This window comes from Lycium ferocissimum, chromosome 4, assembly GCF_029784015.1.
Source record: "Lycium ferocissimum isolate CSIRO_LF1 chromosome 4, AGI_CSIRO_Lferr_CH_V1, whole genome shotgun sequence".
Classification (NCBI taxonomy): domain Eukaryota; kingdom Viridiplantae; phylum Streptophyta; class Magnoliopsida; order Solanales; family Solanaceae; genus Lycium; species Lycium ferocissimum.
The window spans coordinates 10,190,989-10,217,185 of record NC_081345.1 but is presented as its reverse complement, the minus strand read 5'-3'; the positions used below and the strand labels follow the sequence as shown (position 1 = coordinate 10,217,185).

At 38.8% G+C, this 26,197-nt stretch overlaps 1 pseudogene; it reads right to left on the bottom strand.

The window, feature by feature from the left end:
- LOC132051530 (beta-D-glucosyl crocetin beta-1,6-glucosyltransferase-like) overlaps positions 1–23,260 on the bottom strand; it is a 37,753-nt pseudogene extending 14,493 nt beyond the window's left edge.
- Between the last annotated feature and the right edge of the window lie 2,937 nt (positions 23,261–26,197).

Below are 26,197 nucleotides of genomic sequence, written 5' to 3'. Positions count from 1 at the left end.
CCAGTTTACATTTTGAAATACGGGCCGTATACTGAAATACGATCCGTATTTAACAATGTAACATCCAAATGTCAAATTCCAGAATGTTCAGAAATCCTTGGTAACGGTTTACGACTTGATTTACGACCGTAAACGAAATACGATCCTTGTTCATGGGCGTAAACCCCCATCTTACAACTGAACAGGGAAATTCCAATTTTCACATCCTTTATATACTTCTCTAAGTGTAGGATCATGGTCAAAGCTTAGGTTAAAGATACGAGGTGTTACATCTGTAACTTGTCTAAAAGTGTTGCATGCTGTCTTGTAATTTGCACATAAAAAGTGCATGATCCTTATGCCGTATATTTAATGAGTGTGTCGAGTATACACATCTTTCTGTTAGTCAACTGCAAGGGATTACACGCATAGAGCCCGGAAGTAATATGTTAAGGTTGGTATAGGTGCCTTAAGGTTCAACATGGATTGATTAAGTGTCAAGAATGTTAGTTGCATCCTAAAATGTTCACTCTTTGATGTATTTGAATCTGTCTCTTTCATTTCTGGCACATCGATTACCTTCCGTGCATCATACAAACCTGTGAATATTTTTTTCCTTTTCTTGAAATGCATTCTGCGTTTAAATGCTTCGTGGTGTATCTTTCTTTCATATAGGATATGCTTATTCCCTTCCGTACATGCTGGCAAAAGCACCTTTAGATCAGATGGTTGCCTATGTGTGAAATATGTGTTTACTCTATTTCTATGGTTAGCATCATATAGACATATATCCCGTATTCAATTGGAGCTTAGATGAGCATATAGGGTTTTGGCTTAAAAAGGGATATCGAACCTTAAAACATTGTAAGTGTTTATTGCTGCCATGTCTAGGAGCCGTTTGCTTATATACTGTAAGTGGGCTGTAGTAGAATCATGTACATGAATGTATGTGCGAAGTATATTTGAATATACACAGGATATACATCACCGACTGAGCTGTCTTGAGTTTATATTTATGTATTTAATCTTATTCACTGATTATATACTAATCCCTTTCTTTGTTTTATGCACGACCATCGCATACGAGTCCAAGGGACTCGTCCTCCTCCACATTCGGTGTTGGGCTAAAAGCCCAACAAAATCCTCCTATCGAGTCAGTCCACCCGCAGCCGAAGATAAAATTTCGGGCCGAGGCCCATAACGATGGCGGCGAACGGCAATAGCCTTACAATGGGCTGAGCCCCTTTAACCATTTACTCCTCCATTTTATTTTACTTTGTGCATTTAATTTGTAATTACATGACTAACACTTTACTTGTTTTATTTGCTTAGATTAAGGTGAACCATAGCAGAATTAGTAGGTTAGTATGATGGGTAGTTAATTTGAAAGAGAAACCAGCAATTAGCCCCTTAGATTTCATTCCTCTTTTCATGTTGAAATGATTCATAGTCTATAATATTTATTTTAGAATAATGGATTTTCAAAATAGCATGACCATATATTTTGAGTTAAAAGAATCATGATTTACTTTTACTATCTTAGAAGATTTAAGACGTCACTGATATGCGAAATATGAACTCAAATATACTCTATAAACAATTTTCAAGATTTACCCAAGTATACATATTTTTAGCCGAAATTGGTTAAATAAAGAAAAAGAAAGAAACTCACTTCTTTAGCATCCTATTTATAAAGATAAGTTTAGATTTTCTACGTCACCATATCCATATGACATAATTTTATCAAAAGGTTCAAATCTGCTAAGTCTTCTCTTAAAAGCTATTACTTATATGCAAACTATCATATTTTCTACAAGTCTTATTTTAAATAACATTATTATATTTTATTTATAACTTTAGCAATACTTATAAAGCTATTTTCTTTTCTATAACACTATATTTACACTTAGCCTAACTAATCATAAGTTCGGTCGGTTAACCATTGTTAATGGGTCTTAAAGGATGCCTAATACCTTCCCTTTAGACTAATTGAACCCTTACCTAGAATCTCAAGTTTCGCAGACTTTTAAAGTTAACTTTAGATAATTACTTTAATTAACTTTAGGTGCCCTAATTCACCATAAATAATTAGGTGGCGACTCTAAACTTTAAATAAATAGGAATTCGGGATATTGTAAACTATTTTGACTCCGGTTAAAATGGGGTATAACAGCTTGGCGACTCTGCTGGGAACTTACTTAGGTTCTAACCATAACAGACTTAGTTTTAATTAGGTTTTGTGTGCTTATTTTAATTTTTATTGTTATTGACTGTTTTTTACGTGCTATTAATTGCTTGTTTGATATAAACTGTTTAAATGTTACTGTTTTGATAAACTGTCATTCCGTATCATTTTCCTCCACTCCTGAAAAATTCACACAAATTCACACACTTAAAACGGTTTCGCGGTTCGCGGCCGTGCACTACTAAAACACCTTTTAGTCGGATTGATCTTGTGGATTTAGTCGATCGGCGGTGCAGTCGACAGCCACGGACTTTCCACTCCCGAGTTGTCCACTTGGGGGAACCTTGTGTCTAGTAAACCAACTCTTAGTCAGCCTAAGATAGAGCTAAACCAACATCCGTTATTAGGAGCATACATTTCATAACCTAGGAGGTTTAATACCCTTGGTGTATTAAACCCATTAGATGACTTTACCCAAACGTCCAAGTGGGTTCACGACCCCAAGTGACACTAAATCATACTTATGTGCATGTTTGAAGGTAACGGTGCCTAAATATTGACTATTGGCTTTAATTAATTAAACTTTAGGAGGAAGGGAATGACTAACGTTTCTGTGACAGGTATGAATTTGCATGTCCGTGATCCACAATCGACGAAGACCAAGGACACCACAAAATGGAGCTGTACATTTAGACATAGGAAATTGTATTTATTTATTTAGATTAGGAAATACTTTATGTTGTATTCATTTGATATGTAATAATGTTACAATACTTTTGTACTTTATTTTGGGAAATATAATTTGTTTAATTAATCAAAGCAATGGGATGACATATTATGGCACACTTTACCCTTCAAACAAACGTTAGGCCTACCTCTGGCACAAAGAGGTCACATGCATATTAGGACGCGTTATTGTTTGATATATTCGTGTGACGACTTGTTTGACTTTACTTGGTAACTTATTTGCTACATAACTTGCTTGATTTTATGTGATCATAAAATTAACATCATTTGCATTGTTTATGTTTTTCTTTATTTTATGTTTATTCCCAAAGAGTTGATTCGTGTTGACACTCGAGCTGGCCGACCATCCTTACCGCACAAGGTCAAAAACGTCATCGTTACCTCGACGTACCTGGGTCGTGCAAGGAAAAGAAATTATCATGTCCGATCCAGCCGCATCCATTTCAACTGGTTTGGAAAACATCGTGATCTCTAGTGATCCCCCTGAGACTTCTGAACACAGAACTACTATTCAACATGACGAACATATCGCCCGCGTGACTCAAGAGATCGAGGACCTACGTGGCGAACTAAATCGGGTTAGGGACCTGACCAATTTATCCGTTACACTCCAAAGTCCACCTCCTGAACCTAGAACTGTCGCACCAAATCCACCTCGTTTTCCATCACTTGAATCTCCAGTCCCTGAACACTTTCCTCCACAAAATAATGCACCCACCAACAACAACTTTCCTCCACCAAATCCATCATCCGTCTATACTCCTCCACAAAATCAACCACCTACCTACAATACCTACGCTACTCCTAATCCACCACCCGTCAACCCACCAAATCAATCACAAGTTCACACTCCTTATATTTCGTTACCTACAACTACTCCTCTAAACCCACCAAACCAACTACCTACAAACACCGCTTATAACACACCACCTCCAGTCCAAAACACTCCCACTGTCCAAACTTATCCAACCCAGCATATACAAGGGGCACATTTTGTCACTCCTAACGCACAATATGTTCCTCCGGTATATGCAGCGGAAACACAAGCCTATACCAACCCAAAGAACGGTCGAGTTCCACCCGAAGTAGATCAATACGAGGAAATGGGAAAAGAGGCAAAAGCAAGGGCGTACGATATGTTGCTAAAAGAGATCCACAAGCCTCAAAGAAGCAATGAGAAACCTTCAAGTTGCTAGGGGAACTAAGAGTGTAGAATACGAGGATCTGTGCGTTCAGCTTGATGTTGACTTACCTGTAGGCTACAAACCGCCGAAATTTGATACTTTCAATGGAACTGGCGATCCCCATACACACTTAAGGGCTTATTGTGACAAATTGGTTGGAGTAGGTAGAGATCAGAACATAAGGATGAAGCTATTCATCAGAAGCTTATCTGGTGAGGCCCTTAATTGGTATACACAACAGGACGTCCGTAAATGGCGTGGTTGGAGTGACATGGCCCAAGACTTTATGGACCGATTCAGTTTCAACACTGACATCACACCAGACAGAGTCTATATGACTAAGTTAACCAAGAAGTCAACTGAGTCGTTCCGCGAGTATGCACTACGTTGGAGGTCAGAAGCAGCTAGGGTTCAACCCCCGATGAATGACAGAGAAATGACTGCCACCTTCATTGAATGCCAGGCCGGCATATTTTATGAGAAAATAATAGGTATGATGGGACAAAAATTCACAGAAGTTGTCCGAATGGGTGAAGCCTTGGAAGAAGGAATCAAATCTGGGAAAATTCAGGATCTTACGCTTTGCAAGCTGTAAACAAAGCCATTCAATCTGGTTCTATCAGTGGGCTTAAAAAGAAGAAAGAAGATGCTGCTGCAGTCATGAATGTCCAAGGACATAAGCCGAGCCAAGCCACTACATACTTTAACCATCCACAACCGCCTTTCTACCCTTACCATTACGTTGAACCTTACCAAACTCCACTATCTCCTTACCCTGTCTACAATACCCAAGCAAATTACTACCAACCCCGAGCACCTCCACATCAAAACCCACGTCCATATCAACCTGTTCAAGCTCCTACTTACCAAAATCGACCACATGCTACACCCAAAACTCGTCCAAACACTGACATCAAAAATACCCGTAATTACACTCGGTTCGCTGAACCCTTGGCTCAATTGTTCGAAAGATTGAAAGCAGCAGGCGTGATACAACCGATTGAAGGAAAATTTTCGATCCTATTCCAAGATGGTTTGATGGTTCCAAGCGCTGTGCTTACCATTCTGGAGTCGCTGGGCACGACACTGAGGATTGCTATGGGCTCAAAAACAAAATCGAAGCCTTGATTAAGGAAGGAGCAATCCAACTTACTGGAGCTCGGCCCAACGTGGAAAACAACCCTCTACCTACTCATGAAAATGCCAACGTGAACATGATCACTGTTGAGGACGATGGAGACGTGAAAGAAGCCATCACGCCATCAACCTTTGTCGCCCCCGTGGGAACAATCCAAAGACAAGCACCAACGAAGATTGCTACTACAACTACTTACAACACCGAGACACCGACCATCTGGGGTGCCGAACCAGGAGAAACTCTAAAGAATTGGACTTGTACTCCGTCCCTGGTTCGCCGGGAGTCTTGGTAGATTTGAACATGTAGTGAACTTTTGAGATAGCACAATTTTAAAATTGAGGCTTAAATTGTGCCCTAAAACTTTTGTTGTTTCGCCTCATCTTTTGAGAGCTTAAATTGCAAAAACTATGAATGCATTTCTGATTTTTCCTCAATCATCTATTATTGTTATTTTCTACTTTATTTATAAAAATCTGCCAACTCTATGAATGTGACATAAACAAATAGACAACATACGTCTCGAGAGAATAACAAAGAAATTAGAGGACAAGACAAGATTCCACTTAGAAGAAATTTAAATAGCCAATGGATACGACACGTAAACACGAAAGGGTTATTCAAATCAAGAAAATCAAAGGACGACATTAGGTTAGAAACCTAGTTTGCAACCTTTCCTTTAATACACTTACGAACTACGCTGACCTGATTCCCGTGGTGGGATACGTAGGCAGCCCACATAGGGTTCGGTTGCATTATAACAGAAAATCCAAAAATCCTTATACAAGGAGAACTACAAATGGCCTGATTCCCTCGGCGGGATTCGTAGACTATCAACATACAGGTCAAACATATTTAGGTAGAAAGCCAACAAACTTTTACCATTTATATAACAGAACTACGCCGACCTGATTCCCTTGGTGGGATACGTAGGCAATCCATATCGGGTTCGGTCCCTTTATTAGAAAACTTTAAACCACATTCTATGTACCTTACGAACTACGTTCTGACCTGATTCCTTTGGCGGGATACGTAGGCAACCTATATAAGGTTCGGTCACACCACAACATAAGTCTAGTGTAATCTTACGAGGACAAAACTGGGGCATATTTTGAAAGATTAGACAAGGGAAGAGTTGGACATCGACAAGATTAAGGCTACCAGATAGGAAGTATTATAGACAAATGACTTTTCAATTGTTCTGGGAGTGTCACAATCTAAAGTTGAGCGTAAATATTACAACTTATATACGTATATTTACATATATATCTTTCCTTACACACATACATTTACATATATATATATTTCACAACTTATATACATATAGTTACATTTCCTTATACATACATACCTACCTTTCAAATGAAATACTTTCTTTCAATTGTTTCACTACTGTTCATCTACCGAGGCTTGAACGGAGATCACAAGATCCAAACAAACAAGACGAATGGAGCGCCAACAACGTCAAGCTTCGAGTCAACACGAATCAACTTTCCCCTCCCAAACTAAGAATTTTTCTTTGAGTGCAGGAACAAAAGACCACGAGACTAACAGTCAAGTATATCAGTCAACGGCCGAAAACATCATTTTGGCTCATTATGGCTTCGTGCCTTAAAAGCCAAACGACTTTATTTCCAACTTATCTTACTTTTATTTTTATCATAACAACTTTATGACTTTATTAACAAGTATACCTGTTTTGTAGGTTGTCGAGATGAAGACGAATTAAATCAGATTACGTGTCATTACATCGAAGATACCATCAACATTATTAGCCAAACGGCGACATATTATTTTCCCTCTCTACTTTATCATTTACCAATTTTAATACTTTATGGACTTTATCCCGAACTTTACAGAATCTACATTCTTATCATTTACTTTACCAACTTTAACCACTTTACCCCGAACTTACAGAATCTAGAATTTTCATCAAGTCTCCGAAGATAACGAAATCCCAAGGAACATCATTCGATTATATCAGAAGATCTACATCTTACATTTGCAACCTCTACTTTAACCACTTTACCTCCTACACTATGACTTTACTCTCTACTTTATCATTCACTTTACCAACTTTAACGACTTTACCCCGAACTTTACAGAATTATCATCAAGTCTCCGAAGACAACCGGAGACATCATCATCCACTTTACGGGAACTTTACCCGACTTTACGAAAAATCTACATCAAAGCCTCCGAAGACAACCGGAGACATCATCCACTTTACGACTTTATATATATATATTTACGGGAATATTATCATATAAGTCTTCGAAGACAACCGAAGACATCATTCACTTTATCTACTTTAAATGTTTTTACTCCGGACTTTACGAAAATCATTCATCAAGTCCCCGAAGACAACCGGAGACATCACATGGCTACACAGCTTCATCTGCATAAGCCAAACGGCTACACTTTTACTTTACTTTCTACTTTATTACTTTACTTTACCATCCACTTTACCTACTTTGACGACTTTACCTTAAAATTCCACAGACATTATTTACCATCAAGTCCCGAAGACAAACCGGAGACTTTATTATTATCATTAAAATCAAATACAACGGAGATATTATTACATCTTTAACAGATACACATCACACATTCATTCAAGTCCCTGAAAACAACCAGAGACAACATTTGGACACACGACCTCATTATAAGCCACACGGCTTCATCTTCACTCTTCATATTATTACATTTTTACATATTATAAATTTTACATTTTCAACTTTACCCGGATTATTACCGATTTTGACATGAATTTCGCTTTGACAAGTCTCCAAAATACAATCTACACGAGACACAAGACAACGTGAACTTTATCTTACGCAGTGAACTGGGCAAATTTGCTGAAGAGGAATATCAAACTCACAAGCAAAGGTCACGGATCTACTCTCGAACTCAACTCCGCCTGCGTCCACAAACACGTGATACGTAGGTTAATTTCTCTTTCATATCCATCGCTAAAACTCTACTCAACCAACTCCTTTCAAATCTTGCAAGCCTTTTATATCCCAGTCTCACCATAATTCAACACTCGGGGGCAAAAAAAATATCGCATCGTACCTAGTAGAGTCCTACTTATAGGTGTGTTGCGTCCATTTATTTAGGAACTATAAACATACAACTTTCTCGAACATTCTCACAATCTTTAACCCGAGTATATGTAGGCAACTAGTCCAATATCTTTTCAAAATCATAATTCTTTTCCATCCCATAATATTTTCCACCAATCTTTCTCCTAACCCATATTTCTCAAGTTCTTCCAAGTTCACATATGTTTGGTCGGAACAAAATTGGCTACTACGTCAACTTCTTCGCCCGAAAACTCTTACATCGTCTCCGGTCGAAGAGGGGCATCTGTTGACACCCAATTTTGTCCCTCCTTTATTCTAATTTATTTCCTTGGGCTTTTAAATTTATTAACGAGCTAAATACTTTATTTTCACTACTATTTTTTATTTTATTAATATCATTACTTTCATTTTTACTATTTTCTATTACTAGTATTACTTTATTACAAATTTTAAATGGTTCGTCATCGTTTCATTTTTTTGGGATTTGTACTCGTTAAATTAATTTTACTTTATTAAATCCTTTAATTTTTACATACTAATTACTATTTATCTTCACATAATATATATTGTACTAGTTATTAAGTTAGAAGGCCAAGAGAAATAATAAGAAAATTGGAGGAATGAACAAGTTGGTCATTATATTGACAATTTGGCCCAAAACGATGAAGTTTGCCCAATTTTGGGCCAAGAATAGTAGCCCAAACGCCCAATTAAAGCCCACAAAACCTTTTCCCTCGATACCCACTTCTTCGACCCGACCCGGCCCGTCGTCATTTCCTATACCTAATTCATTCTCTTCCTCACCGACCCCACCTCTACCTAATTCCTCTTTCTCTTCATCTCTTTCTCACTTCTGGTAAAAAAACAAGCTTGTACGACCACCGGTTGCGCTCTCGCCACCCCATTTTCGCAATCTCTCTCTCCTCACCCCTCTCTCATCTCTCTCTCTCTCCTGAATCTTTTCGACCCAGCTTGGCTTTATCCTCATTTTGGAAAAGGTTTGACTCTCATATATCAAAATCATAAGACATGAAACATTCCTCACCATTTTCCATACAAGAAAATGACCAACGCAACTTGTACTTTAATTTAGTTTCTTCCTTTTCGTTGACAAGTTCTAAATCTCCTTTTCCATTTTCGACCAAAATCATCAAATTCAACAAACGACTTGAAAATTTCGAATTCCCATTTTAGTGTAAATAATCAAATCGATTTTGTGTCCTTCAACGAAAAGGATTTTTGATTTTTTATCTCTAAACCTCGGTTTTATACGATTTGAGAAAAAAACGTTTCTTGAACATTTTCTCATACAAGACTTTCGGGTCCATTTCGAACGGGATTTGAATATCCGAATATAGGTTCGAGCCTAGTTCAACGCAATCGAAGAAGGTAAACAATCCTTCGTTAGGTAGTTTAAAATTTAGTATAAAAAGTTGATATGTTACACATGTTTTTTTTTTTGGATTTTAGTAATTTAGCGGAATCAACCTTTGTTTTAGTTAGTTTGACCCTTTTTAATAATGTTTGTTTGTCTTAAAAAGTTGTGCGTTTAAAGTCATAGATCTATATATACACGTCTTATTTTAATTTTAGTCTCTCGGCAAAAGTATTTAGAGGTTCGTGAAGTTCATTTTAATTTTTTGAGTCGAGTTTGGTTGATAGTTTCATAACGAGAGAGTAGATTCGAGGTTAGTTTAGCCATCGTCCCAGTTCTCATCGAGATGACTTTGTGTTTAAAATCGGTATACTCTCGAATCAATTCATTTTAATTTTATCTCACTTGACTTGATATTTATGTGTGTTAGCCTAAATTTACAATAAATATTCATGTAACCTTGTGATCCCCTTTGTTGTTTGTGAATGTCGTTTGATCCTTGTTCTATTGAGTGTAATACATGTCTTAACTTTTACTACTAACGCATTTGTATCACCATTAATAGGGTTTTGAAAAAATGCTTAAGTTTGTAGGTCTCATTAAAACATTTTGAAATGGTATGAAATTGTTTAATGTGGCCAGTATGAAGTTTTAAATATATTAAAGGGTTGTTTAATGGTTAATATCGAGTTAATATTTATGTATTTACTAAGTCTTTTGATGAAGTAATAGATGTCAAGCATGTTGATTAATCTAGGTTTAGACTATTGTAGGTGTTTTATTTAATCTACAAATGCTAGGATTATCTTGTCAATATTCTTTCAGGTACTTGTTTGATGTCTCTATGTGACTCATGAATGCATCATCTCGTGATTTAATTAAATCCAAAGGGGCTTGTGTAATTGTTTCTATGTCCTTATATGTCTTGTGTTCTATATGGTGATAATTAATCAAAAGCGCCCTTGTGTGTGTTGTCCAAATATAGTCATGTCCATCTACCTTTTTTTTGAGGATTAATCGTTTATATAAAAGTCTAAGAATGTCTAATCACTTATTTGCACATAAAGAGTTGTCATATGTTTGAGATATTTAATGAACTCTGTGGCTTTGAATTTTTATTTCATCCTAAGTCTTTGAGTTGGTTTAGTCCTAAAACATACTAAGTAAGACCTTATTTAATGGTATCACCTTTACCCTTTCGTTTTCCCATTGGATTTGAATATTTGTATGGCATAAGTTAAAATGGGGATTTTATATGCCTATTTGTCCTTTGGTTTTGAGACTTCATCATACCTTTTGGGATAACATACAAATTCCGTGCCATTTTGTTGATGTTGTTTTCTCGAACATGCATTCGTGTTTACATTCTTCGGCTTCTTTTTAATCATATAGGATAGCTTATTCCCTATACTTGGTTACATTCATTCGAAGGAAAGCACCTTTAGATCGGGATGGTGCCTATGTGTGAAATATGTGTATATCGATCTTCTATGGTTAGCATCATATAGACATATATCCCGTATTCAATTGGAGCTTAGATGTAGCATATAGGGTTTTGGCTTAAAAAGGGATATCGAACCTTAAAACATTGTAAGTGACTTAATCTTGCGGGCAATCATTTTAGGAGCCTTATGTTCATATACCGTCGAAGTGTCCATTTCGAAATCGACCGGGTTTTTAATGTTTGTTGGATTAAGTATATTTTAATATATAACGGTAGTACATATGTAACTTGGACTTACTTGATTCCATGTCTAAAATATGTTTATATTGTATGTATTTTAATACTTATTCACCGATTATATACTAATCCTTTTCTTTTTTTTTCTTGCACGACCATCGCAGTTACGAGTCCCAAGGGATTCGTCCTCCTCCGCATTCGGTGTTGGGCTAAAAGCCCAACAAAATCCTCTAATTATTGGCCCAAGTTGTTTGAAGATAAAATTCGGGCCGAGGCCCATACTTGATGTTATTTACATATTCTTACAATGGGAACACAAGCCGCTTTAAATCATTTACTCCTCCATTTTATTTTACTTTGTGCATTTAATTTGTAATTACATGACTAACACTTTACTTGTTTTATTTGCTTAGATTAAGGTGAACCTTAGTAGAACTAGTAGATTAGTATGATGGGTAGTTAATTTAAAAGAGAAACCCCTCAATTAGCCCCATAGATTTCATTCCTCTTTTCATGTTGAAATGATTCATAGTCTATAATATTTATTTTAGAATAATGGATTTTCAAATAGCATGACCATATATTTTGAGTTAAAAGAATCATGATTCACTTTTACTATCTTAGAAGATTTAAACGTCAACGATATGCGAAATATGAACTCAAATATACTCTATAAACAATTTTCAAGATTTACCCAAGTATACATATTTTTAGCGAAATTGGTTAAATAAAGAAAAAGAAAGAAACTCACTTCTTTAGCATCCTATTTATAAAGATAAGTTTAGATTTTCACGTCACCATATCCATATGACATAATTTTATCAAAAGGTTCAAATCGCTAAGTCTTCTCTTAAAAGCTATTACTTATATGCAAACTATCATATTTTCTACAAGTCTTATTTTAAATAACATTATTATATTTTATTTATAACTTTAGCAATGCTTATAAAGCTATTTTCTTTTCTATAACACTATATTTACACTTAGCCTAACTAATCATAAGTCCGGTCGGTTAACCATTGTTAATGGGTCTTAAAGGGTGCCTAATACCTTCCCTTTAGACTAATTGAACCCTTACCTAGAATCTCAAGTTTCGCAGACTTTTAAAGTTAACTTTAGATAATTACTTTAATTAACTTTAGGTGCCCTAATTCACCATAAATAGTTAGGTGGCGACTCCTGTACTTTAATTAACCCCGGAATTACCGGGATGTTGTAAACTATTTTAACTCCGGTTAAAATGGGGTATAACAGTCAATATACCTGTCACCACGTCGGGAGAGGTCTCCAGATCCCGTCGTCCGGTTAGTGCATAGATATGGTTCTCGGGGCCGAACTAGAGAGGCTCCTCCTCTCACCCCTCGCCACGGCCCACCGAAACCTCGAGAAGCACGCCTGCACGGGCGCACGAACGACAAAGAGCCTGCTGCTGAACCTGTAGGCTGGGCCTCATCTCGGCCGCTCGTCAATGGGCAATCGCGCATCATGTGGCCAACCCGACCACATGCATAACAAGCATCCGAGCCTCGGTGACACTGACCCGAATGTAGCTTACCGCATTGACTGCACCATGGTACCGGCGGTCTCCTCTGACTAGAATCACCACGATACTGGGAACCTGAAGCTCCCGAACCTTGACTCGGCCCAGAATAAATAGGACGATCAAACTTTTGGCCCGCAAATCGAGAAGGTGCACTAGATGCAGACTGGCCTGAATAGCTGGAATATTGCTGCCCCGAGCCTCCTCTGTACTCACTGCTAGTACCCGCTGATCTAGTCCTTTTACCGTGTCCCCTATCCGTATCTCGCTCTGTCTATGCGGTTCTTTGTCGTTCTTCCGGGGCATGCGCTTGAATGCGCGAGATATCTATCCCTTCCAGTAGTGAAGCTGTCAAACAATCTTTAAATAAGTGTGACCCTAAGCCTCTCACAAATCGGTGTACCCTGTCTCCCATGTCTGCTATCATGGCCGGAGCATATCTATCCAATGAATTGAACCGAAGACTATATTTCCGGGCACTCATATTCCTTTGCTTAAGATTCAGGAATCTATCGGCGCGAGCCCAACGAACCTCAGGTGGCAAATAATGCCGAATAAAGGCATCCACAAACTCCTGTCATTTTAGGGGAGGTGCATTTTCCCCTCTTGAAGAAATCCAATTGTTATACCATAAAACAGCTACGTCCCGGAGTTTATATGAAGCCAACTCCACGGACTCGGTATCAAAAGCATGAATAATTCTCAATGTCCTCAATACCTCATCAATAAAGCCCCGAATCGTGGTCTTTGTGATTTCGACCCAAAAATTCTGGAGGATTTAAGCTCATGAAATCACGGGCTCGGGCACTAGTCACCCTATCACTTGGACCTGCACTCTGCCGCTGAGCCTGCGCGGCAACTAACTGAGTTAGCAATTGAACGGCATCCCATAAGTCCTGATTTGGAGCAGTAGGGGAAGAAGTTGGGGCCCTCTCATGCTCCGCTGCTGCGGGAGGAATAGGAATGGGAGTAGCATGCGAAGGAGTAGCACTCTGAGCCTCGCTATGTCCCAACTCAGCTGGAGGCTCTCGGCTAGTGCCTTCCCCGGTGGCATTTAATAGTGTGCGAATTTTCTTCTTTCTTGTCGGCATTGCTGAAATCATAACGCAGAATTAGAATGGAGGAAATCTTACATTATGGCTCTATCGCACGATCTAGGAAAAGAAAGACGGTTATTATTCCTAAATGCCCCGCAGCCTCTCGTTTATAGTGTGGCGCGCTTCACACCCATAAACAAGACTTTACTAGACACGGCTCATAGACACACCCTAGGACGCAACTGCTCTGATACCACTTTTGTCACGACCCGCCTAGTGGGCCATGACGGGCAACCGAAGCCGACTACCGAGCACCACATATCATACTACTATCATCTTAACCTGTACACATGCAAACTCCATAAAGCGCATACGCACACATATATATATATACAAGCCCTCATGGCAGCAAAAGAATAATATACGGAATATACAATGAGGGTCATATAACATCCACTACCTACACATGAGTATCTACGAGCCTCTAACTGAAACTCTGAAGTCATGAAGATGGGACAGGACCCCACCATATCCTAATATATACACAAAAGAATATGTCAAGATCGGCACCTCCGGTCTATGAAAGTGCTCTGGTACAAGCTGGTCTGGCTCCTAGGAAGCTGGGTCGTCTCCGTCTACCACCGGGCATGAGCACAAAGATCCAAAAAGAAAAGGATGTCGGTACGAGCAATGCATCGAGTATTTAAGGCATGCATCACAAATGATCAAGGGAACAAGAAGATAAAATAAGGATAAGGAGATAACCGGTGACTGCTTCCCTCTTAAGGCGGAGTCATGCATGCATACTCTTAAAATAGCATCATGTCACGTATTGCTGCGGAACGTGCAGCCCGATACATATATCATCCTATATCAATATATTTTGCCGCGGAACGAACGACCCGATCCATTACCCATATAGCCCGCGTCCGGGATGATATCATAAGATACCGAACCGATCGTGGCTATGCGTCTATAGCGCCTCACCTTTTCCCATATCCCCTATATACATATACATATCATATATACATATAATATACGTAGCATACATGAGAGTCCAAATAAAGGTGTGCTTTATCGGAGTGACGTAAGGTCGTAAGCCTCCGAGTGCATTATGGCATCATCATCACCGTTAGGTCTCACCTTGAATGGTCCATGACATAAACTAAGGCCATATGTTATATATCTCACTCAGACATAAGCTGAGGCCATATGCTTTATAGCTCGCTCAGTCACGTCATGAAATCATCTAGAAACTTAAACTTGAAAATCTCTAGGATTGGAGTCATCGTAAGATTCTTTAGAAACTGAGGACTTCTGACATTTTTAGGAGTAAAAAAATATTATGGATGTCGTATATGGAATAAAAACATAGGGATCATGCCTTTGAAAGAAAAGGGGATAGCCTTACATACCTTTATCGTTTAATTCTATCACTTGCTCGCCGTCCCTTAATGCACACGTTCTACCTTCAAGAGGATTTGTATCGACGTTAGCTAAATAATTATAAGAACGTGCTTACTAAAGCTAGGGAAAATTGGACATCATTTCGTTTGTTTATACGACTTTTCCCATATTCTAAACCAACTCCCAAACGTTCATAACAACAATCACGATATCGTAAGCAACAATCATCATCCGTCTATATTATTCACATTTCACGATTTCCCCTCAATTCCCCAAAATCATGATCTTCGTCCACTATCATGTTTCTTCACATATACTACTCATTCCATGTTCTACATACCATTTATGATCTATTTATAATCATAACACATCCCTATCAATGATTTATTTCGAACCATGGCTTAACAATGACACTATGCCCACATTTGAACCCCCACATTCTATCCTCCTCTATAATTCAAGTTTCTCAACCATACAATACTCTTAACAGCATGAAATGATCATAAAACTCACCTTGGAATATGTAGGAACGGGCTTTGGTTGGAGTGGTTTCACTTGGAGAAAACCCTTGCTTTAATTCCAAAGGAATTTCTAACTCCCATAACCCTAGCAAGCTTCCATATACTTGATTCCCCTCAATTATTAGTGTTTGATCTTGGTTTCCCTTGATTTTTATGTTGAAAAGGTGTATGGAGTAGTCTAGAAGTTTGGAGAGAATTGGAGAGGTGGAAAGAATGAGAAAATGAAAGCGGGAACATGTATTTATACTTACAACCTGTCCAGCCCGACGGGACTTCTACGGACGTTTTCACGGTCCGTGGAATATTGCACGGTCCGTGGACCTGGTCATGGTTCACCACCAGCCAGCCACCAACTCTGCTGGGAGTTTCACGGACCCTTCCACAGTTCGTACAAAGTTACACGGTACCGCGGGAAGTGGTCGTGCAACTGCGCTTCTTCCGAAGTCGTCTTCCATCGTTTCGTTTAATCTCCAATCCTTTTGGAACCTTCTTAACACTTGTCTAACACTTCAACATCAATCTACGGGACGTTATAACTCTTTCCCAAAGCATCATTAAATCGTCATTAACTCAATACGCGTAATTCTTGCCCGACACACAACTTATAACTCATTTTCCTTAGCAACTCTCCTCTCTTGCCTAGAATGTCTTTAGAAATCTTAATTAGGACCGTTACAGACTATCCCTTACTTATCAAAACATCGTATACATCATGCCCTTTGTTAGTCTATTCACTGTACACTAACGGGAAATTTCCGAGGTGTGACACTTATGGGCACAGAACTGAAGATTGTCGTCAATTAAGGGAGGAGGTGGCTCGTTTATTGAAAAATAGCCACCTTCCAGAATTTCTGAGCGAACGAGCCAAAAGTCATTACAAAGAAAGGGAGAATCATAAATGAACCGAGCCCGTGGAACCTCAACATGTGATCAATATGATAATAGGGGGAACAGATCCTCCACGAGGACTGGTGATGAAAAGAACAAAGGTCTCAATTGTATGAGAAAAGCGAACCCGGGACTACGTACCCTAGGGCTCTATCTCCTTCAGTAACGAGGATGCGGAAGGAATCATTCAACCGCACAATGATGCATTGGTAATTTCTATCCTTTTTTTTTTTAAATCACAGGTTAAACATATTTTGATTGACCCAGGTAGTTCAGCCAACATTATCCGATGGAGAGTGGTGGAACAACTGAAGTTACTGGACTAGATTATCCAGTAGCTCGGGTACTCAGCGGGTTTAATATGACAAGTTAGACTACGAAGGGTTAAATTTCTTTACCGATCAACATTGACATGACCATACAGCAGACAGTATTCTACGTCATCGAGGGAGATATGATGTATAATGCTTTGGTCGGCAGACCATGGATTCACAACATGAGAGCAGTACCATTGACACTACATCAGTTGCTGAAGTTCCCAACCCCGGAAGGGATAAAAACTATCTGAGATGAATAACCCGCAGTAAGGAAAATGTTCGCGGTCGAGGAAGCACCCCTCTTTTCAAAGAAATTGGGTCAAAAAGATGATGAATCAATCAAAGGCAAGGACACCAAATAGCAATTAAAGAATACGGGTTCAAAAGCGGAGCAGAAGGAAATGGACCCAGCTACTGAAGAAGAAGATTTCGGGGTGCCTAGATCGTTTGTATTATCGGATGACTCGGATGCAACCAAATCTACCGTGGAGAAGTTGGAGCAAATCATTTTGTTCCTGCATCTACCGGACAAAAAGGTATACCTGGGCACAGGGTTAACCTCGGAGCTCAGGAACAAGTTAATTAAACTCTTCAAGCTAATGTCGATTGTTTTGCGTGGTCCCATATAGACATGACAAAGTGTGCCACTTTTGAGTAACGAATCATAAGCTCAGCCTCGATAGAAAGTTCACCTCGGTGAAGTAGAAAAGGAGACCAATGGACGAGTCAAAACATGCCTTCGTAAAGGATGAGGTAACAAAGCTTTTAAAAATAGGCTCTATCCGGGAGGTAAAATACTCGGAATGGCTAGCTAATGTAGTCGTGGTGCCGAAGAAAAGTAATAAATTTAGAATGTGTGTTGATTATAACGATCTAAACAAGGCATGCCCGAAGGATTCATTCCCCATGCCTCACATCGATCGAATGATTGATGCGACGGCCGGACTTGAGATGTTGAGTTTTCTTGATGCCTACTCCGGGTACAACCAGATCCGGATGAGCCCGGAGGATCAAGAGAAAACTTCTTTTATTACCCGGTATGGGACTTATTGTTACAATGTCATGCCATTTGGGTTAAAAATGCCGGAGCAATTTACCAACGCCTAGTTAACAGAATGTTCGAAGAACAGATAGGGAATACAATGAAAGTTTATATTGATGACATGCTAGTCAAGTCCCTGGAAACAGAGGAACATTTAAAACATTTGCAGGATACCTTTGATGTACTTCGTAAATACAGCATTAAGCTGAACCCGAAAAAGTGTGCCTTCGGTGTTCGATCGGGCAAATTTTTGGGTTTCATGGTATCAAATCGAGGGATTGAAATTAAACCGGACAAAATCAAAGCCATTGAGGACATCGAAGTAGTAAACAATATCAAGGTAGTATAAAGACTAACCGAGAGGATAACGGCTTTGAGCCGGTTCATCTCGAGGTCATCAGAAAAGAGTCCTTTGTTTCTTTTCCTTGCTAAGAAAGAAGAATGACTTCGTCTGGACACCGGAATGCCAAAAGGCCTTGCAAGATTTGAAGCGGTACCTGTCCAGCCCGCCCTTGCTACACACGTTGAAGGCAGATGAACAACTATTTCTATAACTAGCAGTATCTGAGGTGGCGGTAAGCAGCGTTTTGGTCCGAGAAGAAGCAGGTACGCAATTTCCAATCTATTATTTGAGTAAGACCTTAGGAGATATGGAGACCCATTATCCGCACCTCGAAAAGTTAGCTTTGGCATTGGTAAGCGCTTCAAGAAAGCTAAATCCTTACTTTCAATTCCATCCCATATGTGTAGTAACTACTTACCCGCTAAAAATGTCATGCATAAGCCGGAGTTATCGGGTAGATTGACCAAATGGACCGTAGAGATAGCGGATATGATATCGAGTATAAGCCTAGAACAACTATTAAATCTCAAATCTTAGTCGATTTTGTAGCAGACAGTACCCCCGCCATGATTCCCGAGGTAGCGAAAGAGCTTTTGTTAACCTCGAAAAAGGCTTCGGGTATCTGGTCTCTACATATAGACGGGGCATCGAACCTAAAAGGTTTCGAATTGGGCATTGTTCTTAAGGCCTCCGCCGGTGACGTCATTAGATAATCAATCAGAACTATAAAATTGACTAACAATGAAGCCGAGTATGAGGCTATGATTGTAGGTTTAGAATTGGCTCGAAGTTTGGGGGCCGAAGTGATCGAAGCAAAATTTGATTCTCTCCTGGTCATGAACTAAGTCAATGGCGTCTTCGAGGTCAAGGATGAGCGAATGCAAAGATACTTGGAAAAAATTCAAGTGATATTGCATCGGTTTAAAGAATGGACTATGCAACACGTGCCGAGGGAGCAGAACAATGAGGCAGATGCATTGGCCAACTTAGGCTCATCGGTTGAAGCAGAAGAGTTCAATTCCGGCACGGTCATCCAATTGATGAACTCGCAGTGGAAAATGGTCATACCGAGATAAATGCAATGGGTCTGACATGGGATTGGTGCAACAAATACATCGACTAATTGCGCGATGGAAAACTCCTAAACGACCCAAAAGAATCGAGGTCTCTTCGAACCAAAGTGGCTCGATTCTATTTAGTGGACGATCAGTTATATCGCCGGTCTTTTTTCGATCCCCTGGCCAAATGCTTAGGACCCGGAGAAACGGACTACGTGATGAGAGAAGTCCACGAAGGAACCTGCGGTAACCACTCCAGTGCCGAAGCCTTGGTTCGGAAGATCATCAGAGCCAGGTATTAGTGGAACCGAATAGAGGAGGACGCGAAAAGCTTTGTCTGTAAATGTGATGGGTGCCAAAAGCATGCACCGATGATACACCAGCCAGGGGAGTTACTGCACCCGGTCTTGTCCCCTTGGCCATTTATGAAGTGGGGAATGGATATCGTCGGTCCTCTGCCATGGGCCCCAGGTAAAGCTCGTTTTATCTTATTTATGACTGATTACTTTTCGAAATGGGTTGAAGCGCAGGCTTTTGAGAAAGTTAGAGAGAAGGAGGTTATTAACTTCATATGGGATCATATCATTTGTCGGTTCAGCATCCCGATCAAGATAACTTGTGATAACGGTCCTCAGTTCATTGGCAATAAAGTAAATAACTTCCTCGAAAGGTTGAAGATCAAAAAAATTATGTCAACTCCGTATCACCCGAGTGCAAATGGACAGGCGGAATCCACGAACAAAACCATAATTCAAAATTTAAGGAAACGGTTAGAGACGTCAAAGCACGAATGGAAGGAAGTGTTACCGGAGGTATTATGGGCCTACAGAATGACGTCAAAGTCAAGCACGGGAGAAACGCCATTTTCATTAGTCTACGGGGCTAAGGCTCTAATCCCAGTAAAAGTTGGTGAACCGAGTCTACGGTTCCGGTACGCCACTAACGGGTCAAACGAAGAGGCTATGGCCGTAAAGCTTGACTTAACGAAAGAACTATGCGAAAATACGTTGGTCCGTTTAGCGGCTCAAAAGCAGCGAATGGAGAGGTACTATAACCGGAGGGCTAACCTTCAACATTTTCAAGTTGGGGACTTAGTACTCCGAAAAATACGCTGCACACTAAGAACCCCGATGGTGGCAAATTGGGCTTGAACTGGGAAGGGCCGTATAAGGTAACCGGAATAACGGGCAAGGGATCGTATCAGTTGGAAACCGTAGACGGACATCGGCTACACAACAACTGGAACGTGGCTCATTTGAAGAAATATTATTTATGAGAAGCCATTTCCAGATAAATTCTGAAAGTATTAGAACTAGGTCTGAAAACACGTGTTGCACTCTTTTCCTTAGCCTGGTTTTATCCCGAAAGTGGGTTTTCCGGCAAGGTTTTTAAAGAGGCAACAAGTACAACGTGTTACCCTATGAGACGAACCTAAGTGCCTATGAATCCGAGTCTAATTAATCACAGGGGACTGGATAGTGTCTCCTCGCTCATACTTCACGGACAAACACTAGGGGACTACTATACCCACATCAAGACCGAAGAAGAGCTCATCGAAGCAATTTGTGTTTCTTGTTCTGTGTAAGCCCGAACCTTTTGTACTAGGTTTCAATGTAAGGGCCAAACGATCAAACGAATCATGCCTGAATAGTATTTGCTACGACAAGAATAGAAGGGATAGGATAAAATCTTTAAATCTTGTACAAATACTTGCGATATGAAATAGTATTATTGAAAAGTATGTCTTGGATATGTTTTCTTATTTAATAACCCCCTACCGGGTACTATCGTCAAAAAATTGACAAAGGCAACAATATCACAATAAACCGAACCCAACTCTACTAACAGCCTCAAATGGGGACTACCGTCATAAGATTGACAAAAGGGCAAATAAACAGTACAACATGCCTCGGACCTAGTCCACTACAAACAAACAGTCGAAAGAAGGTCAAATAATTAAAGACCTCGACTGAAAATGCCCGAGGTAATTCGGAGACGTCTGAATTCACAAAGCACAAATAAGCCTTGCTGGCGAATCATTCAATAAGTCTTCGGTCAAAAAACATACCGAACAAAGTAAGGCTCGTAACCGATGAGTTAAGATTTGAAGGTTTGGTGATTAAAGATGATGGATATTTGAGATAACGGATCAGATCAAGCGAAGAAACGAAGATAAGAAAAGATGAAAGTGAAATTTGAAAAGTGAAAGGGTGACTGTAACTCTCTTAGATAGACGAATTACCATGGCGGATACCGAGGCCAGCCAATTGAGAAAGGCCATGTGTTCGAAATATTAATGAGATGTGACTTGAAGCGACGTGACCTGAGGCGGTTACCGAAGCTGGCCATTCGGAATGAGACACGTGGCCGAAGTCAGAAGGACATGGCGTGAGGGGACGTTACAGTTCCCGCTTATTTTGAAGATAAGAATGAACTAATTAAGGAAGCCACCGGGGGAGTCTTTTCCACTTCCCGTCACTTTGGTGAAACTCTGGTCCGGAAAGTGTGGGGACTACCTGTATACGGTAAAAACCGGACCAATTTGTGTCCGATATGAACGGAGTAAGAGATAGGCCAAAGGGGCACGAGCATGATCAACCTTGCTTCGACATCGAGGGTGTTTACCGGACACAGCAGATCCGATCCCAAATAAGCTTATCCGGTTTTCGGTCCGGAGAATCAGTTATGGTACTGCCACGCGTCGCCAAACTGTTCCGCCATTTGCGCTGACAACAGTACGGGTGTCAGACCGTACGGCTGGGCCTTATCCATTTTAGGGTTTTTAGAAAGGCTTTTTAACATTGTACTAGAGGGCCCATAAAGGATTACCTATAAATAGAGGGCAAACCTTTCCTTTTGGGGGTTGGCTTTTTTCTCATTCCACAACATTGTAATCAGCAAATGTTATAAAGATTTCCTCAAGTATTTTGGTCCGGATCCGAGAAGTTCCGCTAAATTGAGCTCATTCTATACTTCGATTAGCTTGTCCTTTTCAGTTCATGATTATTTTTATCTTACAAAATCTACCATAGCTCACGTTATATCATATTCATATATATACACATAAACATATGTATACCCACTAAAATTCCATATTAACCAAAAGATTAAATTCATCCACATATTCTATTCACCACTTGCAAATCTAATTGTTACCTGTATTTCGGGGAAAGCACAATTCAGTCAGATAACCAATGCACTTTGCTTCTATTTCCCTGGAGGTATTCATCAACATGATTTTATTCACAGCCTCACAAGTACTTCTTCAGCTGAAGGGTCGTCCTTATTATCAGGATGCTTCTCTTCAATGTCGTTTTCCAACGTTTCCTCAAATCTTTTTCGCTCAATCTTCCTTAAATAAAGAGACGGAAAAGGGAATTCTATCCCTGGCTTTATGATTGAATGTAAAAAGTAGGAAAATGAAGCTACACCGCAAGTCATGAGCATTATTGTTGGAATGTCGTATGAATGGGCGATTCCTACCGCCCAACGTTGAATTATATCATTGAGAAGCAAATCAAGTTTTAACATTTTGAGGGCTTATTTGAGTGTAGGGTTGAGATGGAGTGGGAGGCTGTGAGTAGTATGGTAACTAGGAGGAAGCTCAGGCAATTTTGGTAGATGGAGTTCACCTAGCTGAATTGAAAAGAGTATACTTTTGGGGGATCCTTTTCTTGATAAGATTGAGATTAATATGTGTAGAACATAGGTAAACATAGAATCCACTGTCTACAAGTTTCTTGGCCACGTTCAAGTAAGGGGAAATGTGATCATGAGCCAACCATGGAAACATTCATACCCTCAAACTAGTACCTTCTAAATCCATGAAATCACTCTTTCTTGAAATACTTTAGGTATAACTTGGTCTATGTTTTTCCTTTTTTGATACTGGGGAGGGTATAACTTTGTCTACGGCTACTCGTTGGGTTTTAATGTTAGCTGGCTTTTATAGACAAGGAACAAGGGAGATGAGGATAGAATCTCATGAAGAGCTTATGGTTGCTTTAAAAGGAAAACTATAAACGAAAGCTAATTAAGTTTTCTATGTTGATTTAGTCTTGTTGTTCTGGCATTCTGCTAACTTAGTGATAATCTGTAATCGCTGCCTAAAGGAGCCATGATTTTTTCCCTCCTGAAATTCATAACTAATAGATATATATATATATATATATATATATATATATATACACGCCTAGGTACCAAATAATTTTGCTTAGAGTTTAAGTTTTATACACTGTAGTGTAAATAATTTTTTATTCAATCAAGTTGTTCAAAAAAATATCTACATGTAAATTTCTTAAAATGTGGTATTTAAAATCTTAAAATCACCTCTATCTGCTATAGTGGTAAAGATGACCAGATGATGCAAAAATTGTTTAAACTAATCTTATATTACTTGAACTCTTTATTGTTTAAACTAATCGTATATTACTTGAACTCTTTCAATAAACATACTGTGCGCGCAAAAGAAGCCAGATTTTCCTAATTGCGCGGTTTGATAATTTAATCAGCCAAAAGAAGACTTGGGCTAATTAATCTATTGATTCACGTGGTCATAAAATTAGCAACATGCATTAAATAGATAGTACAGTATATTATGTTTGAGATTTTACCCTCTAAATCACTTTGGCCTGAACTTATAATTAAAATAAGTCCATATTTTAAATCTTACCCTATTTAGCTCATCTTTTATATAATTTGAAATGCTTAAGAAGAAGGCAATATTTTCTTAATTTGTGATCATGATTTTCATGTTTTAATACTTAAAAACTGACTAAGAGTGGTATTTACGTATCAACACAGATTTAAATAACGTTGGGTGAATTAAAGTAAAAAATTAAAAAATTATTGTTTGGAGTTTTTAAAAGATTGAAAGCTCACATGAGTTTTGTACTTGGTTGAAATTTTGGACGAATTGATGATTGAGGTTCGTTGAGAATGTCTTTTTGAAGTTGTGGTTAAAATTTAAAGTTATTTGATAAAGATTTGAGTTATTTGAATGGGTTTCTAACCCGTATTTGTTCGCGACAAATTTTGCTAGCAAAAAATAAATAATTGCAATCACAAAATAAATATGAGAAAAAAAACATTTTATTAATTATTTTGTGAGTACAACTCTAGGTGTATCCCTTAATTCCAATCTCCGTGTTGTTTGCCTTGATTCGAGGGCCAATGTAGCGTCTTTCTCAACTGAAGGATGTATTTCTATTGATGTATTGAATCTTGGAAAAACTTTGAGCAGCACTTGATTTGTTCTTGAGGGAAGACATCTCTCGAATTCTCTTTCTTGTGAAGACCTTTGGAGAAGACTTATGTAGATGTCGTTGCTCTCCTCTGCCTCTAGTCAAGATGCTATGCCAATTTCAAGATGTCTTTAAAAGGGGATGTGTGACCCCTTCATATAGGTGTGAGTAAGAGCTTGGGGGTATTTTGGTCTCCAAGTAATTCTAACGGGCCTTGGACTTGAAGAACATGGGTTGGGCTTATCTTATCAACTTAATGGACTAACCCAAATGCAATTTGGATTTCATTCAAGTCGTGTAATTTTGACTTAAATAATTAATCGGACTTTATTAACTAAAATTTGACTTGGCCAACGTGTCAATAACTTAGAATTTAATCCAAATTTTGTGTGAATTAATTCAATTAAAATTTTGATGTCTACAGATGCCCCCTACTTCAAGACTTGTCGAGGTGTAGGCTTGCCGAAATTGTAGACGAGACTTGAAGTACCCATGAAGTGGTCTTCATACAAAACTTCTTTGAGACTTGTTTTCAAAGACATTCTTGAAATATGGCTCGATTTTTTTTTTTTTTTTTTTTTTTTTTTTTTGTGAACCAAAAGATCCGCAAATCTCTTCCTTTAATTTTGAGGATGAGTTTATTGCATCAATTTTTATTCATCAATATTCAAATAACAAAATTGTATTATAACTTCCTATGGAAAATAGATCCTTCCCTAATGGGACAAAATGACAAATAACATTATTCAATTCAACCATTTCAGATTTGAAGAAAAATAATGAAATTGATCTTTGCCTTATGTAACTCTTGATTTTGTCTTCCTCATAATTATTCAAATCATGTTGCATGATTTGGAAAATTATATATATATATATATATATTTTTGGCAATATAGAATTGATATTTTCCTTTATTTTCCTTCTGAATTCATTTCTCCCTATATGGTAATTTGGAAAAAATAACAAACCAAATCAATAACCAAATAATGATGAGCTTTCCGAGAAATACAATTAGGGACATTTGCATTCTTTTTGAAAAAAATCTCACTGCCTTAATAAATCTATATAAGGCGTGCACCTCTACCAATTGAAGCCATCAATTCTTTTTTCATTTCTTACAGTTCTTTCAATATCATTCTTGGTGAGTTGAAGCGTCGTGTCGTCGCCCCCTGGCGTCCATCCTGCTCGGTTGAAGCATCATGCCATTGACAAAGATATCCTTCAATGCCAATTTGAAACGTTGGGCTAGCGGCTCCCATGTATTTTATCATCTTTCTCCCTTCCTTTTTTTTTTTTTACAGGATTGCGACTAAGGATTTTTAGATTTGCGCGCCTATGAGAAAGGTATTGTACGTTGCTGTTGGAGTATCAAAGTGACAAGCCGCTTGGTTCGTATGAAAGTAGACTTCTAAGGCTACAACATATCTAA